Source organism: Oxyura jamaicensis, chromosome 1 (genome assembly GCF_011077185.1).
Source record: "Oxyura jamaicensis isolate SHBP4307 breed ruddy duck chromosome 1, BPBGC_Ojam_1.0, whole genome shotgun sequence".
NCBI classification, from domain to species: domain Eukaryota; kingdom Metazoa; phylum Chordata; class Aves; order Anseriformes; family Anatidae; genus Oxyura; species Oxyura jamaicensis.
This window is the reverse complement of record NC_048893.1, coordinates 30,006,511-30,024,832: the sequence shown is the minus strand read 5'-3', so window position 1 is coordinate 30,024,832 and position 18,322 is coordinate 30,006,511. Positions and strand designations below refer to the sequence as shown.

General features: G+C 38.4%; 1 protein-coding gene across 41 annotated transcripts in view; it reads right to left on the bottom strand.

The window, feature by feature from the left end:
- NRCAM (neuronal cell adhesion molecule) overlaps window positions 1–18,322 on the bottom strand; it is a 150,464-nt gene that overhangs the window by 71,655 nt on the left and 60,487 nt on the right. The window contains exon 3 of one of the 41 annotated variants that reach the window (XM_035325682.1): window positions 8,959–9,103. The exons of the other annotated variants lie outside the window; for them this stretch is intronic. The gene's annotated coding sequence lies outside the window, so the exon portion shown is untranslated. The remainder of the gene's footprint in view (window positions 1–8,958; window positions 9,104–18,322) is intronic. 41 annotated transcript variants of the gene reach the window in all.

Genomic DNA, 18,322 nt, shown 5'->3' with positions numbered 1-18,322 from the left:
GTTCTATAGAAACATGAACAACCATTTCAAATTAGGTAAATGGATTTAATGATTTGTACATAAAATGTGTTGATAATACATATTTTATTTACATAATTTCTTAATGGGAAAAAGCACAAAGAAGTGCTTGCTTTTGATAACTGCAATTCCCTCACCAAAGCCCTACCTTTGCAGGGCTTATGTATTTTATACAACTATGATAATCATGGAAGTAACAGCAATATGGGTTAATTTTTTTGAGAAAACTAATTTCAAATTTAACACATTTCTTTACAGCTTATCCAGCCTTTGCAGCAACAGGTAACACTAAAATATCTGATTAGAAATTATTATTTTGTTTAAAATCTTTCAAATAGAAACAGATAATACACTTACAGTACCTAAGTAGCATGTATACAGTACTAAAAGAAACAATGATGCTGTTTCGATACTGCCTTTATTCTACTTTTGTTTATGTGGGTAGCATGACTTCATAGACTAAACGTTTGCTCATGAAGGTGACAACAGAGTCCTATTCAAAATTCTGCTCTTGAAAAAACATGTAGTCAACTCAACTATTAGATGTAAATTGTCCAAGATATGTCCTATTTCCAGTTAGATGCTTTTTAATTACCCACTGTAGGATACATAGCTCCGGGGTGGCAGAATACAGGAGTACACATTAAAAAAAATATTGAACTTTCCAAAACACACCAAATTACAAACACGACTTTGCTTTCCTCCAAAATAACCATTTTTCACAGTCTGATGTAGATATACCATTTAAAGTCATCACGGAATATTAAATTATCTTATCTGACCTCCTGTTCACCAAGCTTATGCCCATTATTTTCCCTGCTCCTTCACCTTCCCTTTCTCCTACACCTCCCAGTTGTCCTCCAGGCTAATTACAACAGCTCTTGAGAATTCTGAATATCCTTGGGATGTTCAAACCAACACGTTCCTATTGTTATGCCTCCTGAATGCATTTCAGGTTCAGTTTAAACAACTATTTAAGAATACCATTCAGAGATCTGCCCCAATGCTGAACAGTTATGAGTGGCAGGGAGTGTGGGAGGGCAGGCACCTAGGACAGTGGGCACCTCCAGCATTTTGGAACTTCACCCCTGAACAAGTGCAGAATCCCAAAAAATGAGTAAAATGTTCAGTTAAACCACAACACATGGCCTGATAGCTTCCTTCTTCTTACATGGATTGTTTTCATGTAACAGTATTTTAAAACAAAAATCTGTCTCACTCAGTCGCCTCAATCTGTCTTGATTGACTTGTCTTCAGGGTTATTGCTGTTATGCCAAACTTCAGACCACCTGCTAATTTCAAAGCGTAAAATTACAGCTGATAGAGTCAGCAGAGAAAATGTTACATGTGATTGGCCTTTGCGTTGCTCCTCATGAGAACACTACAGGAAAACCACTTAGTCATTGATGCTTCTTTATTGACTATCATATATTAAGACCTGCTAGCCAGTTTGCTGTTCATTCAAGTCTGCTCTGTTTCATTATACAGTTCAATTTCTGCACTTATTAATCAGTTTCATATCATAGCAAATGAATGCTTTTCAAAGTCTATTACATCAACAGCATTGTCTTATCAAACTTGTAGTTTTATCAAATATTAAAAGATTAAAATCAAGTTTTCATCAATTATTTGTTTTACAAGCCCTACTTTCCATAAGACTATGTTGACTAGAATTAATTTCACTCACGGCCTTTAATTCCCTATCAGCTGAATCCTCAATCAGCTTTTTCCATATGTTCACTGTGATTTATATCAGGCTATATTTACCCGCTCAATCTGCTTGTCTACTCTGAATCTGGGCATAACACCAGCTTTCTTCCAGTCTCAAGGAATGCATTAAAAATTAAAACCTGTGAACTAGAAATCTCCCCCATTATCTCTTTCAGAATTCAGAGGCAGACCCATCACACTGAGACTTGCTGATTAAAAATACCTATCTCCAATACTGACTGTTCAATAACTATTAATGGCTGCTAGTGACTACGAGAGTTCTCCATCCTGATGTGATGTGTGCTTTTTCTTCAATTTTATCATGTTACTTCTAACAGTTTAAATTAGCAGTAAAAAGAAAATGTTTGTGAAGTAGCTCACAACACAGTGCTATTCCTGTTTCTTTTCTTAAGACTTGTTCCTATAAAAATAAACCTAGTATTTGCCTACTTATGTCTCCCATGGCAATAGCCAACACATCTGCCATTCAAACAGAAGCTCTTTCACACAAGTACCAGAGCTGATTACGCACCCACACAGCCCCAGCACAACAGGATCCAATTGCCTCTAGGGGAACTTCAGCACCAGCTGCTGAGCCAGCACTACACCAGCTCCATTTTCCATCCATTTTGCATCGCCACTGAGCTGTGCTTGCTCCATGTGGTCTGAGGCTCTCCCAGCTGACACAGCCTCGCACAAGGTTCAGTCCTCTGGCCCGGGCAGGATTGAAAAGGGTCCAGAGTTTAGGAAAAGGCAATTCCTCAGCTTTGATCTGTTCTACATTGACAAGGCATAGGCTGTTTGGATCTTGATTTGTTTACATGTATGTTTGGGTTGTTGTTATTATTTTCTTCTAAGTACTTCTCCCTTTTTCTTCTGGGAGTCTTTAACATTATTTTTCCCTGAACACTGCAGCATTTTATAGCTGCTAACTGCATCTCACTGGCAAACCACTGTGATACACTGGGATGTGATATGCACTGGGATACAGCTAGAAGAGAGAGGGTGTAGGGCCTTACAAGTTCCACTCAGCAAGGTCTTATTTCACGTGTCTACTCTGGAAGGGCAAGTGCCACATCCTAGAAGTGCCCACAAATGCAGAGTTAAAAAAAAAAAAAAAAAAAAAAAAAAACTCAGCACAAAGTTCAGATGTCTGACTAAGGGCTGCAGGTAAGCATGTAAAATCAGTCATGATCCACAGCCTCAAATCTTGTTTCGAGAGCAGCCACTCCGATTTCTTTTCTTTTTTTTTTTTTTTTTCCTTTCTTTTTTTTAGTGGAGCAGGGCAGAGGCATTCTTTTACAGTTGCCTTGTGTATTCCCTTAGGACATATGCTGGATTTGGCCCTTATGAGGATTTAAACAGAGGAGCATTTGCTTTCTAGATCCTGCTCAGATTAAATTATAAACTGCTTTGACTGGGGTGATTACATACATGACAGAGCAAAGCCACGGATACTTCTCTAACAGGGAGGTAAACCTAGTAAGCCCTGAAAGTTTAGAAGCCTTCAGAGTCAAATCAGCAGCTGAATGGCATTTTTGGAGTGCAAATTTAAACTCAGACAACTCATGTTTGCTTGGGAGCTTTCTAGTGTCCTAAATCCTCTACTGGATTCTGTCTTTTTCGTCTTCTTTTATACCTCCTCATTTACAACAGAAGATGGAAGAACAGAGCATAAAAATCATGTCTGAATGACATTTATTTCAGTAGTCCTTTAGAGTCATTATAGACTGTGCAAACATGCTTAATCTCTTCTCCATGTATGCATACTTTGCTCTTTCAAAAACTTGGTTAAAGTGCTTGAATTGAGTTCAGCTTTGCAAATCTGCTGAAGGCTGTGGGAATACTCAGGAGGGAGTGAAAACATAAGTCACAGAGTTTTATAAAAAGCATAGTTTGTCCTGAAGTGCATCACTAGACATAGTGATTAAGGAGAGTAAAGAATTCAGCTTGATTACTAAATTTCTCAGTGAGTTAGAAATCATCCAGAGTGAGTGCCAGAAAACAAATTAATGCCTGGATGTTAAAAACAGGTACCCACATGATGGTATTGCGAGGACAGCTCTTTGGACCATGCTTTAACATCTTTAAAGACACAAATGACCTAGTTTTGCTCATTAAATGCACTTTCAGAGGGTCTAATTCAGACTGAATTTCAACCAGACAAAGCATCCAAGTAGCCCATCTCTCTCCCTCTGAAAGTTTTGCAACACAGAAAAGAAATACTTGTGAAAAAAATGTCTATGAATCATCAGACTGCTGTTATAGTAGTACTGCACTGTGCAAACAGAAGAGGAAGGAAAACTGCAGAGTGGGCAGAAGAAAATGCACCATCATCCTGAGCGAAGGCTCTGAACTCAGTGTCTACAGCGCGTTCCTTGTAAATATGCAAAAGGGATGCTCAGCTGAAATGCTCCCTGAAATGTTAATTTCTTTGCCCAGGAGATATGATGAAGGTTTTTTTTTTTTTTTTTGTTTTGTTTTGTTTTGTTTTGTTTCTTTGTTTTTTAACCCAGGAGAAGCCAGAGAAGGGGCTTCAAAGAGCTTGCTGATGAGAAGCTAACACATTACTCTGCTTAATTACCTTGTTTACGTCCCCACAGCTCACCTCAAAAGCACTATCTGTCTAGAAGCGTTCCTGCAATCCTGGAGATATTCTTGTGAAAAGCTTACTGTGCAAAAGAGCAGAATCTGATTCAAAGATAGGGAAACTCCTCCCTCTGGGAAGTAGAGCAGAAACCACTAATATTAGCATGAAATGCCAGAATAGTTATGCTAGGGAGGAGGTCACTCGGAGCAGGGACAGTGCCAGAATCTGAGGACTAAGGCATTCTGTCAGATCTAAAACCCTAACAAGTACACGAACAAAGGAGGGTAAACAGCGCGGAGGGAACAAACTGTTCAAGCTCCAACCAGCTCCCTGGGTAGATTTTCGGGAGATGGGGGCTGGGGACTGCCCGCCTATACGTCACACCTATTTAACAGGCAAAAGTTAGCACTCTTGCTGTTTTAATTTTAATTAGCTATATTAAAGGAGTTACAATGACATCTGTTAGCTTGGAATCTCTGCACACCATTAGAAACCAAAATGAGTATTCTACCATGAGCTCAGATCCAAACTCTTCAAAGCTTTAGAAATACGCCTGCCTTTCTCTTGGAAAACGCTGGTAACATTCACGGCGATGATAGCTGCGTGGATCAGGTCTGCCCCTGCTCTACATAGCACTCATTCATGCTGCTGCTCTTCCCAGCAGAAAGATGTGAGGCCTGAACAAAGCAAGTGACTCCCCAAAACATGCAGATATCGCCAGTGCTGTGCCACAGCTCACAACCAGGTCATTGTGCTCAGGTGTGACACCGAGGATCATATATGCAGGGATGACTACTGCCCTAGCAATGGTCAAAGAAAACTAGCCAATTTTACAATTTTTGGATATTACTACTTCTCTATATGAGTATCTCTAAATGCACCTAGCTTTCAAGCATGCAAAGTGCTCTCCTAACAGCATGCAAAGTGCTGATTTGCTTTATCGCCTTCCCAAGAACTGCTGGCTGCTGCTGGCCACTTGGACTTTGTAGATTAAGTAAAGCAGGGAAGGTTGGCGTTCAGGTTTCTATTCCTGTTGCCTTTTTTTTTTTTTTTTTTTTTTTCCATGTCTGATGGTACTGCCCAGTTAACAGCCAGCTTGTTTGGCTGGCACTTGAGAAAGGAAAAGAGATTTGGTGTCTGCCCTCAGCAGCTTACACAGAGAGGCAAGGACAGTCACCACCACAGGGGCAAACTCCTCACTACACAGCCAGGATTTCTTCCATTCATAACACACAGGGCACACCCTGGCCCAGATGCATTGTCTTGTCTGAAAATATTAACAGTAATGTCAGTCCTCCATTAGGTGGCAGATTGGCCCAGAGAGAGGCCGGGGTAGAGGCCGCTCTGAGCTTAGAGCTGGGGGGAGAGGAGGGTGAAGGAGCGGGACAAGCAGCTGGCAGCAAAACATAGCAGTGGGATTGGGGATGGAAAATAAATAGCACGGTCTGTGGCTTGCTAGGTGGAGGGGAAGGCAAGAAGGAACGGAAATATACATATATTTAAAGGCATTAAGGTTGAAACTACATGTTAAAGCTTCATACGTTGGGTCAGATGTAGATAAATAGATCTAGATAAATATATTTCATATTTCATACGAAGAAACAGAAGAATTCTAACTGAAAAAACAATCTTGCTGTAATTACAGAATATTGAAAAGAACCAACACCTGGAGGCTTCAGACAAGTTGTGGATCCCCCCGGGTCCATCACAAGGCAAATGTGAGGACATCTGTGTAGTACACAGAGAGATGGGAGCACAGTTCTTCATCAAAGGGACTCTTCCAAAGCCCTGCCCTTTGACTTGGAAGCACAAATTATGGGTATCCTCCTCATCACACTGTTTTTATTTCAGTCAACGCTACAGCCAGCCTGACATACAAGTGAAGGATAACTCCCATCCAGGGCAGGAGAAGCACCTTGGATGGAATGATAGGAAACAAAGATGAAATAGAGGATGAGCCAGCATTTCACCTGCTATTATTTCCAACTGGTGTCAACTGCTGTCAACGACTACTAAGTCTATTCTATTCATTATTATTTATTTATCTAAATGCACAAATGCATAGACCCAATGTTATTGTATTTCACTGGGACAACTTGGAATAACAGATACAATGTACTAAAACTAATATTTTTCAGAATTAACACCACATTTTGCTGGTGGTATTCAATCTGATCTGTCCCTGGTTTCATCTGAACTTGGCTTGATTAAAACTCTAAAGATTTGTTCTATAATCTTTATTGCAGCTGATTCTCTTCCCTAGCCATCTTCTTGTATCTGCATTATCAAAGACATTAAAAAAAAGTAATTCCAAAATATGAATGAAGGACTTATTTTTATGTGTTTCACGTTTATGTAAACATGGAAAATTTCTCTGCTATTACAAGCGTAAAGGATTAATATGGCTTTTTAATTTAATGTATTTTTTATTTTAATGTATCAAAAATAAAACCCTGCAGCTTAATTCTCACCATAAATCTTCCACTTCTAATAGAGTTTTTAAAATACCATTATAAAACTGAAAGCTTCTAAATGAGAAGTGCTAACCTACATCCCCATGCTGGTGCCCTTTCATTTAAAATGTATTTTATATGCTAAAAATATGTTCGATTTTCTGTTTACAAGAATCAGGGAAGGCACTTAACACCACTGAAATAACATCATTTTAGGTGCAGTTTAACAAAGCAGCAATAGGACAAAACTAATAACTAGAGCCCGAGTGAGCTATTATATACAAATCATTAATTCAAACCTTTAGGGTAAAAAAAGCTCATTATTCACGGAGAAGTTAATCCGGTTTGTTGCCTAACTCAGAAATAGCTTTCCTCGCATTTTTTATGTGTGTATGCTATTCATTAATGAAACAAAAAAACTTACCCAGGACTTCATATCTATTATGTAAGTAAACATTACACTTTGATGTAAAAATTTACCATGTTCAGAGGTTCATTTGAATTTCACATTCACATTACCACTGAGGAGATAAAAGAAATTTCTTTTATAATGCCATGTTTACTACTGTTTTCTTTGGCTTGTTAGAACTAATTTATCCTTTAAATCCAGATCTCAAATCCAAACAATACAAACTGGAATAATACTGATATTTTTAATGTCATTTAAATCAAGTTCAGTGCAGTTCTGCACTGTCACATCAATGACTGAGGAAAAACTATTTTTCCATTCAATGCATTCTTTCAAATTCTCTGTTTTTCTGTTACACGAATGTTGTTCTGAAGACAAATAGTATCATCCCACAAAACTAAAAATAAATATTGAATTAAAGAAAGAAAGATTCTTCAAGGTAAAAATAGCACTGCAAGAGGAAAACACATGAAATCCCAAAATCACTACCAAAAAAAAATCTGAAATTCTGTTGATAGTACTGCAAAAGTACATTACTACAAAAAGTAAACTCTCATACTTGTAATCCATACTTTTCACTGTTAATAGTAGGAAAATTGATGTGTATTATTTTTTCCACACTAGAGAATGAATATATTTAATCAATGAAAAATAAAATAGCTTGTTAACATATCTACATATATAAAATCTACATAATTCAATGAGGTATCAAAAGAAACATCTGTGTTTTCTGACAATACATCTATGCACAGAAACAAGGCAGCATGATTTTACCACACAACAGAATTCGTATTCTCAGGAAAACACACAGTTTTATATTTATGCATCCAAAATATCTTTTTTTTTTTTTTTTTTTTCTTAAGCCAGGTTATTTGCTAAATTTCTAGACGTGCACAGAAAATTAAAAACAGATTTCCCTTTAGTAATAATGGGCACACTGCATAGTAATTTCTCATAGCACAATTATTAAAAATTATTTAAACAAATTCTGCCAGTTCTAATTTTTGCACAGTTGTAACATCTAATGTTATTTTTCATTGAAAAAACAAGGACAAAATATGAACATTTCAGATGGATAAACTTCAAGAAACTATAAACAGGAAAACAAGACATTTAAAAAGTGAAAATACATAATTTTCCTAATCAGCATCAATCGGCTGTGCTTTATAGCTTTTATAAATTATCTTAGTCTGTGAGGGAATTTTCAGTAAGTCCAGTTATAGTTAGAATAACAGTATATAAGGCAGCTTGTCAGTCAGACCCCTCTCACGGCACATCTTGAAAGTCTGATCTTTCAAAGAAAATACAAAGAACTGCTCACCCGCCTCTCAAGTAACACCTGCAGGTGATACAGCTGTATTAGCATAATACTGTCCTGGATTTCAACATGTAAAGAATACAAAATTGCTATAAATCAACATTAAAGGCTAAAATGATTTTCTCAGCCATGCTAATTTATATAGAGAGAGATGCTGTTGTCCACAGATTTTTAATTTTACATTAAATTGCCTTGCTGCTTATACACCAGAGAAACCATAATATAACTAAGACCAGAAAGTACTCTTTAATCTTCAATATAAAATTAAATTTTGCTGGTTTTCCAATTTATCCAGAGACTTAGCACCACTTAAAACAGTGCTTTGTTCTATTCATTTTAATCAAATGTTATTTTAATTGGGTCTGCAAGGACATGTAGGAACTACTGCACCGTTGGGAGGAATCTAAGTTTTGATCTCCTGTTCTTAAATCTCTCACATCAGCCTGGGTTTTATTCTCACCTTTAACTTCCCTTCAGGCGTTATTCCCTAGGGTTCTATGACTCCAACTCCTGGTTCAGATTTTCTCAGAAGAATATCATGCCTATCTCGGAGCAGGACTTGTGGAAAGCAGAACTTGTGGGGACTTTTGTAGTTTTTGTATGGTCTGTGGGAAAGAGCTAAAGACTTACATGGGGCTCTTGGGAAACACTTCATAGGGCAGATGGATGGGGCAAGAGGAAGGCAACCCTACCCAGCATGTAGTTTTATGATGTTTACGAGTATTGCTGTTGTGCACACCCACTACAAGATCAGAGTATCTCCTTACAAAAAGAAGCAACAAATCAAGGCAGGACCTTAAGTTGGGAATGCATGTCTTGTCTCCCTCTCCCAGCCTGATCTCTCCTAAGCCCCTTTCCTTCTCAAAGGCAGACAGATGCTGCCTCTTCTTTCTTCCTGAAGGCTGTAAGCTAGCTGGACACCACCAGACCGGAGGAAGAGCTGTTTGCCATACTGCTGAGAGAGTAGCCATCTACAAAGAAGGGTCCCGGGAAATAAAAGTCCATCAAGGAACAAATCAATCAGACTTTAAATGAGAACACTCTATACCCCATATGGAGGTAAAGGCTTTGAAATAGGGCTTTTCTCAGTAATAAAATACTAAATTAATAATAAAATACCCTCTTAGAGAAGGATGTTCCAACAGCTGAGACAAGCTGATAATAGCTAGTGATTCCTCTAGGAGCACTCCTCTCCCAATCCGTATTCCCTTCTTCTTTTGTAGTACATTGACTCAAGCTGTTTCACTACAAAGATTTGGTAGTTCACCATTTTCTATCCTAAACCACATGATAAATTAGTTTATAATTATTGTACAATTAAATTGGGTTCAGTTTATCCAGACAACATATAGACTGAAACTAATAGATTCGTTCATCATCAGAGTAAAATTTGAAGCAGAAAATCAACTTATATCTCTAAGTGCATTAAAGCAATGTCTTTGATATCAATATATTAAAATATTAAAATAAATTGAGGTTGTGTTTGGTTTGTTTGCTGTTTGTTGTTGTTTTGTTTAGTTTTTCTTTTTTGCTTAGCTTCAGTGTGATTTTCTTTGTCTTCTCATTTGAGATCCTGAAACAAACTTCTCACACTGTTTTATAGATGGAATTGGATCAAGCTCATGGAAGGGGTTATGTAAGGGGTTATGTCAAGTTGGTTCCTGTTGAACATTCACTGGACACAATGACAACGAAAACCCTTGCAGCCAGGAGGAAAAAGCATAAAACAGGCATCAACATGCTTTACACTTTTTCCTTCTCCCAGAAGGAAAAATCGTAAAACAGGCATCAACATGTTTAGGGCACGTCAACAGGGCATAGCAATACTTCTCTTATAACCCTAAATAGCAGAAAAGGAAAAGAGTTTGTGTCTCTGTTAGGATGCACATCTTAAGGCTTTTATTTATTTATTTATTTATTTATTTTAAATCAAGAGTGGAGCACAAGGACAACTGACCTATTTGCACCCATTAGTATTTATTCAAAAATGTTACAGGCTTTTTAGTGTATCCTAGGGTATGTCTGAATTCACACATCCCATTTTTAACTTCATAGTTGGATCTACAACAGCAGTTTGATGCTGTGGAAAGGCATTGTCTGGAAGCACCCCCTAGAAAACTGTAGAGATGGTAAAGATGCAGTAAGACCTTTTCTCATTCTCCTTTAATGAGATAGTGGGTTCCCAGCATTAGGCTGGGCCCAATAAATTATGTGCGTTTCGACACATAATGCTTGCTGCTGGGTAGCTGCCATGCAAGATAATAAAATTTCTGCTTAATTGAACCACATTCCTTTCTCCTTTAATAGCTTAAACTCTTCGCTGTTTTTAATACTGCAAGATACACTCACATGAGTATACGCTGGGAAAAGTGTGATATACCTGTTGTTTAATATCAAAAACCAGAATTTCCAGACATAAAGCCAACAATTGGCATGACTGAGACACTCAGAACTTCAAACATATGCTTTCTCACATGTTTAATCAGAGAAAGTTTACCTGAGTCACTGCACTGGTTTAGCAGAGATATTGAATGTCATGGGGAAAACAGAAAGAGGAAGAAAAGACTCAAAGATTTAAAAAGAACAGAATAATAGTTTAAATATTGTTTAATATTGAACAAATTCTAATGTATGTGGGTCAAGACACCTGTACCAAAAAAAGCGTCTAATGAAATCTCCGTGAAGAAAACGAATTCAATTAAACCTAAAATAAGTTTATCACGGAGTAAAAATGAAGTTGGCCATACAATTCTCTTTGCTACTATAAAAGCATTATGGGCCGGAATAAGGGCTACTTTCTGCCAGCAATTAAATGTGCAGTTTCCTGATCACCAAAGTACATCACTTCAATGAGGGTACATTTCAGTACTCAGTCGTCCACATATTCTATACACTTGCAGGTATGAAAAGGTTAATGTAAACTAGAACATCTACTTTCTTAAAAGCCATCCTCCTCTGCTCTGATTACACTCCCGTTTTTGTAAGAGTGGTCCTTACAGTTGTCTCCAACATTGCCTTTCTCTTGAGTAAGAATGTTGATACTTAAATGAGTGCGGATTTTCACACTAGGCTTGCTCTGATTTGATAACAAGCAGTTTCCAAGAAGATAGGGAGGTGCTGAGCTCTTCTTCAGTGCTTCACTGCAACTTCCTGCCCTCTCTCCTTACATTTGACTTAGGAATTGTAGCATCCTCAAGTTCATTGATCCAAGAGAAGAGAAACCTAGGTAAGAAGACATAAGGTTCCGACCTGATAGAGATCACCCAAAAAGAGCTACCCCTTTGGATGACATTTTCTTTTGGATGTCATGTTTTGAATGACAACCTGAAGCGAAACATCCTGTGAAACTAGAACCTCAACCTAAGTCTTCATGGAACCAAGCTGGGCCTTACTGTAGTATCCCCATCACTCTAAGTCGACCGCATTTCTCCCCACTGAAACACTGATGAAAAATACTCTTCAAAGCCAAGGAAAACAACTTAGAGCAGAGCCAAATAAATTTCTAAAAGCACTGTCCAGTAGAATAAGGGAAATGTTGCTTTTGGCATGAACACTGCCCAAGAGACATCTTGGTGTGTAGGTTATTACAAAAAAAAAAAAAAAAAAAAAAAATAAAAAAAAAAAAGTATTTCATTTATATATGAGCGTCTGATGTGACATTTTTTCAAAAGTAAATCAGAAGCTGCTTTTTATGCAGCACCCTGACTTAGAAGAAGCTTACTTCCTCAGTTTCTGCAAGGGACGTTTTCTAGGTAGTGACACTTAATAGCCTATGTCAAAGCTTCTTCCTCCCTTTCAGCATGGTGCTGTCTTCAATTGATTTGAAAATTTGCAGGAATACCTCTTTTTTTTTTTTTTTTTTTTTTTTTGTACTCTAAAGGTAGTCAGCTACTTTAAATGTGAAACAACTAACAGTAGTGTTACTAACAATTATAGAAAGATGTTGATAGACACCAGATTTTTTGCAGGAAGTGCTCTACTAACCCAGTTGTAATTTTAAAGACACTGTGCTCAGAAATTCATAATTAAATTCTTTACACATGGTTTTATTTCATACAGAATTCAGTGAAAAAGATATTAACCTTTGCTGATGAAAGAAAGCAGTGCACTTTATGAACAGAGGTGAATGCACTCCTTTGGTAGCGAGAGTAGGTAGAGTCTTTCCATTTGCCACTTCACTGAGATTAAGTGCTGCAGTAGGCACACACAAAAGGACCTTTCTAGTTCCCAGAGAGCTTGTCCATCCCTTTTCCAGCCTCTCACGACTTGCTTTAAAGGAAATTATATAACAAGTGGGGATAAAAGAATTTCTGAATAATCCACAGAACCCATTTTTATTATATTTTGCCAGGCAGCATATTTAATTTCTTCTCTCATTTTGCCACTAGGTTATGTCAGTATAAATTCTCTGTATATATTCTCAGTATAAAAACCCTAGTATAATTTTTAACATAAGAAGGATGTATCTTCTTTCAAAATACTTTTTCCTTGTTAATTCATGGCTGTTTTGGTCGCATTTCAAAAACTAATGAATACACTGACAGATGACTGGGTGACACCTTTCAAAGAACTGTTTTCATTTTCTGTGGCTAAACATTTGACAGTTTTCTTGCAGAAATGTGTTTCCTGAATAACACTTCATAGAAATTCAACAAAAAGGAACTATACTCCAAACTTGTAAAAGCCAAAACCACATGAACTGCAATTATTTTAGAAACTAAGTGGCCATCAATATTTGTATATCCAGTCTTTGTTTTCTTGTTCTAGCACTGTACACTGTCATTATCTGTTCTTTCAGCAGTATTAAAAGGCTTTAGAAACTGCTGATACTCGGCCATTTACTCTTTAGTAAAGCCAGAGAGCTTTAAAACATTACCAGACCAGGGCACGTATCAAAAGACACTTAAGCTACTGCAAAACAGGGCTCCTGACACCAGACAGATGACATTACTGAGCCATTACACTGCTCACATCTGCTAATTTTTAGAAGATCCATGAGACTTCATGAATCCCAAAACAAAAGCCTCTGTGGAATAAATGTGAGATGACATATTCTTCATTATGTATTATGTAACAACGTTTCTGCTTCAGAATACACAAATTGTAGAGATTAATCATTTAATAAAAGCCTGAAAGTGCTGGTGCCTTTCCAAATATAGTAGTTTGTCTATTTCACAAAGGGCTTAAATGGGTTGGAAAATAAAAGGTGTTTTTTTTTTTTTGTTTTTTTTTTTTATGATCTTTATACTACAAATTTTAGATTTCATCGCTTGCAACAAAGAGGGTATGCAATCCCTGGTGTTTAATTAGAACTCTGAAATCCCCTGCTACATTTTACCATTCTTATAGGGATCCCAAATGAATGCAAAGTGATGCTATAAGCATTTCTTTCCCCCTGATGACAGCGCCCATACAGACCAATGTAGTACTCTACTCATTAATCTATAAGGTCAATGAGATTTTACGTAAGCTCTACTTAAACTGATGTTGTTCTTCTTACCTCTGCCATTTAAGTTTGATGACAAACCTTTTAGTTTTCCATCCTTAGACTTATAATGCTAGCCTGTGTTCCCCAAATCCACATGACTAAACCAGAGCCATTATCGCCAACTCTTCAGCAACTTTACCAACTTCTGGTTCACCACTGCAGGTTTGTGCCAAATTTAATTTAACCTCAACACTAGCAAAATACGGGTAGTGTAAGGTTACAGACAGAAGTCTCCTTCCAGGCAGCTCAATAAAGGACTCGTCAAGACTTAAGCAGGTAAATGATCAATGAGCAATTTAGATGGTTCTCACAGGACAGCAGCACCCACCGTCAGGGAGAAAGCCAGGCAGGCTGATAGGCAGTAAGATCTGCTGGCTCAGCTGTTTGAAAGACTTCTCTACACCCATCTGCTACATGATTAGTTGAGAAGTCACCATGTTATAAAGCAACAGCTACATCAACACAGCATGGTGTGCTCCTTCAGTCATTTCCCAATGTGAATGAATGGCAAAGAATTGTCGTACCTGAAAAAACAATGGTGTTGTAACTGCTGTTTAGTGACAAACTCCAAGCAAGGGCCAGGTGAGTTTGCTATGTGAGGCATCACGGAAGGCTTCTCCTGTTCTGCCATAGCCACTCACCTTTCAAATAAATATAGTTGACATCTTTGCTTGGGTCTGTGTGGGTCTTCCTCTTACATAGACTAGTACAGATAAAATGAGCTTGACAAAAATCAGCTAAGGAAGTATGTTAAACCATGTAAAGCTTATTCCATCAGTTTTCATACACCCACCAGAATGCAATGACGTGATGAGAATGCAATCTCACGACAGACAGTCCATGATAATGGATGATATCCTAACTAAAGTAAGGTCAATAGCAATTCTGCTGCTGAGTTCAATTAGAGGGGATTGCACCCAAACATGCTTCTCAAATCAAATAAGGGAACTACTGGGTACAAGAACCAAAGAGCCGCAGACCCCACTGCAGAGTGTGTGCCTCCTGAAAACAAAATGGAGGTCATGCAGTATTGATGTACTCAGGAGAGCAACCCATTTTCCTGACTTCTGCGAGAAGAGAGCAGGGTGCAAGAGAGTACCTGCCAGCAAAGGTGCCATGCACACCCTGTCTCACCCACCCCTGGGAAGAGACTGTCACACATAGGGCACCTCACAGGCAGCTGCTGGGCTGAACAGGCAAGTGGGGCAGCCACATGAGTAACAGAGAAAAAACACTGTCATTTGTCAAGGCACACACCACACCTATATTGACCTTACAGTCTGGTTGTGTCCTAGGTCTGTGTTCTTTGTAACTCTTCTTTCCTATGCTCACTTCTCTGCACGATATCCCTTCTTGAAGGTGCCCTGCAGCCCTGAATGCAAGGTCAATAGCCCACAGAGGAGTCCTCCACTGAGGTTGCCATGATTGTTGTCAAAATCTGCAACTCAATGTTTGTAGCATTTGATTACTTACATTCTCTGAGGGAAGAAAACATTGTTTTTGAATGGTTAAGTCATTCCACCAGCTGAAAGCTATGTAACTCTGGGGATATTCAATGACAAATGTGATGATAAACAAGCTCAGAATTTCAAATACTGTATGCACAAGCCACAGGATCCTACTTGAACACTTAGGACCAAAACGAGAAACAATTGACACAGGCTTCCCAGCACTGAACACAGTAAGGGCGTATGCACTTTGCAAAGTTGGTCTGGGCATCTACGTCTCCCATTACAATGAACACGAAAGAGGCAGGTGTTTGTGCACAGTATTCACAACAGTCTCAGTGAGGAAATACCTAGCACAACCAACAGAAACTACTGAAAAAAATATAATAATTCTTTCTCCTGAGAGTTTTAAGTACAGTTATATCAGCATGAAACCAGAAACCAGAGCTGAAAACCTCTTGTACAGTATGAGACCACGGTATGACTGAGCATGGAAGAAGGAAGTTGTAACACAGTGCACAGTAGTATACAGAATAATAGAATCATTAAGGTTGGAAAAGACCTCCAAGATAACTTGGTCCAACCATCACCCTACCACCAGTGTCACCGACTAAACCGTGTCCCTAAGCACCACATCCAACCTTTCCTTAAGTACCCCCAGAGACAGTGACTCCATCACCTCCCTGGGCAACCCGTCCCAATGCCTGACTACTTTCTGAGAAGAAATGTCTCCTCATTTCCAACCAGAACCTTCACTGCCACAATTCGAGACCATTCCCTCTAGTCCTATCACCATCTGCAAGAAGAGGCCAACCCCCAGCTCCCCACAACTTCCTTACAGGTAGTTGTACTTGCAAGCAATGCAGTGATGAAGTAGGAGGAAACCTATATTCCAGGCTTTTTTCTGTCCAGGTTTAAGCTAGTAAAGGGCCATAATCACTAGACTCTAAGGCATTTATATTTCTCCTGAAGCTGGGCCATTATGCAATCAAGAAAACCCAAGTAACTGCATCTATAGATTATAAACCATAAATAATAACAGGATAGTATCTTCCAAAATCTAGGTATTCCCTTGTGTAGGGCTTCTCTGGAATAGCAGGCCCATACTCTGATATACTACTTGATGCTTTCCAGAAGCTACTCCTGATGCTCAGCTCAGCCCTATTCAGCAAACAGTACATCCTGCTACAGCATGTTTGTGAGAAAGAATAAAATTCAGCATTCATCTTGGGTCTTTCAAGTAGAACAGTTACATCAACAAAAAATACCTTTATTCACTTTGATATGGCACAATAAAAATTCAGAAGTTTAGGGAAGCTTTTTGTGTGGTTATCCCTCTTTTATATACTACAGGAAAGCTCTCATACCAAAATGCAATTACATAAATTTCTCTCCCACTCCACCAGCCCTTCCAGTTCCTCAAAAGATAAGGCTTCAAATTAACAAATAGATCTCATTTCAGTTTCAAGATGCGTTATCTAAATGCTGCACTAATGCTGGGAAAAGGCAAGGATGGTGATGGCAGTTCAAGTCAGTATGGCACGTTTGTTTGTGGTAAACCTTTAGTATGATTGTTTCTATAGAACATATAAAATATATTTTATAGAAAATATAGGCTAAGCCCTTCCAAATTTTATTTCCTACTTACCTGTGCTCCAGCAGCTTCACATGCTACCAGCATGATTTTTGCAACAGCAGTATGAAGAATCAAGCTTTTAAAATCTTTTTCATAACTTACTTATGGGAAAGCAGTGTCAAAGTGTAAAACACCATGAAAGGACGACTTGGGTTTTGGAAATAATAGGTGTGGATCTAGTTTCTTTATAGTTTAAGCATGAGTTACTAATCACTTTTCAGTAGCAGTGCCAAAAAAAAATGAGTCAAACAAAGCGCCCCATCAACTTTCTAAACTTGTGTTAATTTTCAACTGACTAAACAAAGCAAACTCTTGCAGTGAGAAAACTGATTTTACAGCTTAAAAAGCTTAGTTTTTAAGTTAAAAACTGATAGCAGCATAATCTATGAAAATGCTGAGAATCACAACTGTATTTCACATAAAATATTGTTTGGGGAACTGTGTAAAGAAAGAAACAAGGTTCAGTTGTTAACTTAGAAAAATAATTATTTTATGGCTCACTTTGAATCCCACCTCTACTTTTAACATCTGCAGGCTGCAGGAATATTTTGTTTCTTTCCAGATTTTTTTATATATTAACAGAATTCATGAACATTTCACTAACCAAGGATCTGATGTGGTGCATCTAGAACTTAGACTTTTCCACATTCCTCAACTATCTCATTGCTATTGCGAGTATTTGCACAGAATCACAGATTGGCTTGGGTTGGAAGGGACCTTAAAGACCACCCAGTTGCAACCCCCCTGCCACTGGCAGGGACACCTCTCACCAGACCAGGTTGCCCAAAGTCCCATCAAGCCTGGCCTTGAACACCTCCAGACACAGGGCATCCACAGGTTGTCTGGGTGTTCTGGTGCCTCACCACCCTCTGAGTGAAGAATTTCTTTCTAATATCTACCCTAAATCTACCCTTTTTTAATTTACATCCATTGCTCCTTGTCCTATCACCACACTCCCTGACACAGAGTTCCTCTCCAGCTTTCCTGTAGGTCCCCTTTAGGCACTGGAAGGCCTCTCTAAGGTCTCCCTGAAGCCTTCTCTTCTCCAGCCTGAACAACCCCAGCTCCCTCAGCCTGTCCCCATAGGAGAGGTGCTCCAGCCCTCTCTGATCGTCACTCATCCAAAGAACAAAAGAAATAGTGTGAACTCCCAAAGACACCAAAATACTATATTTACTCTTTCAATAGGAAATACTGTGCATCTAATGCTACCCTTTAAGTATGTCAATTATTTGGAAGAATAGTTGTTCTA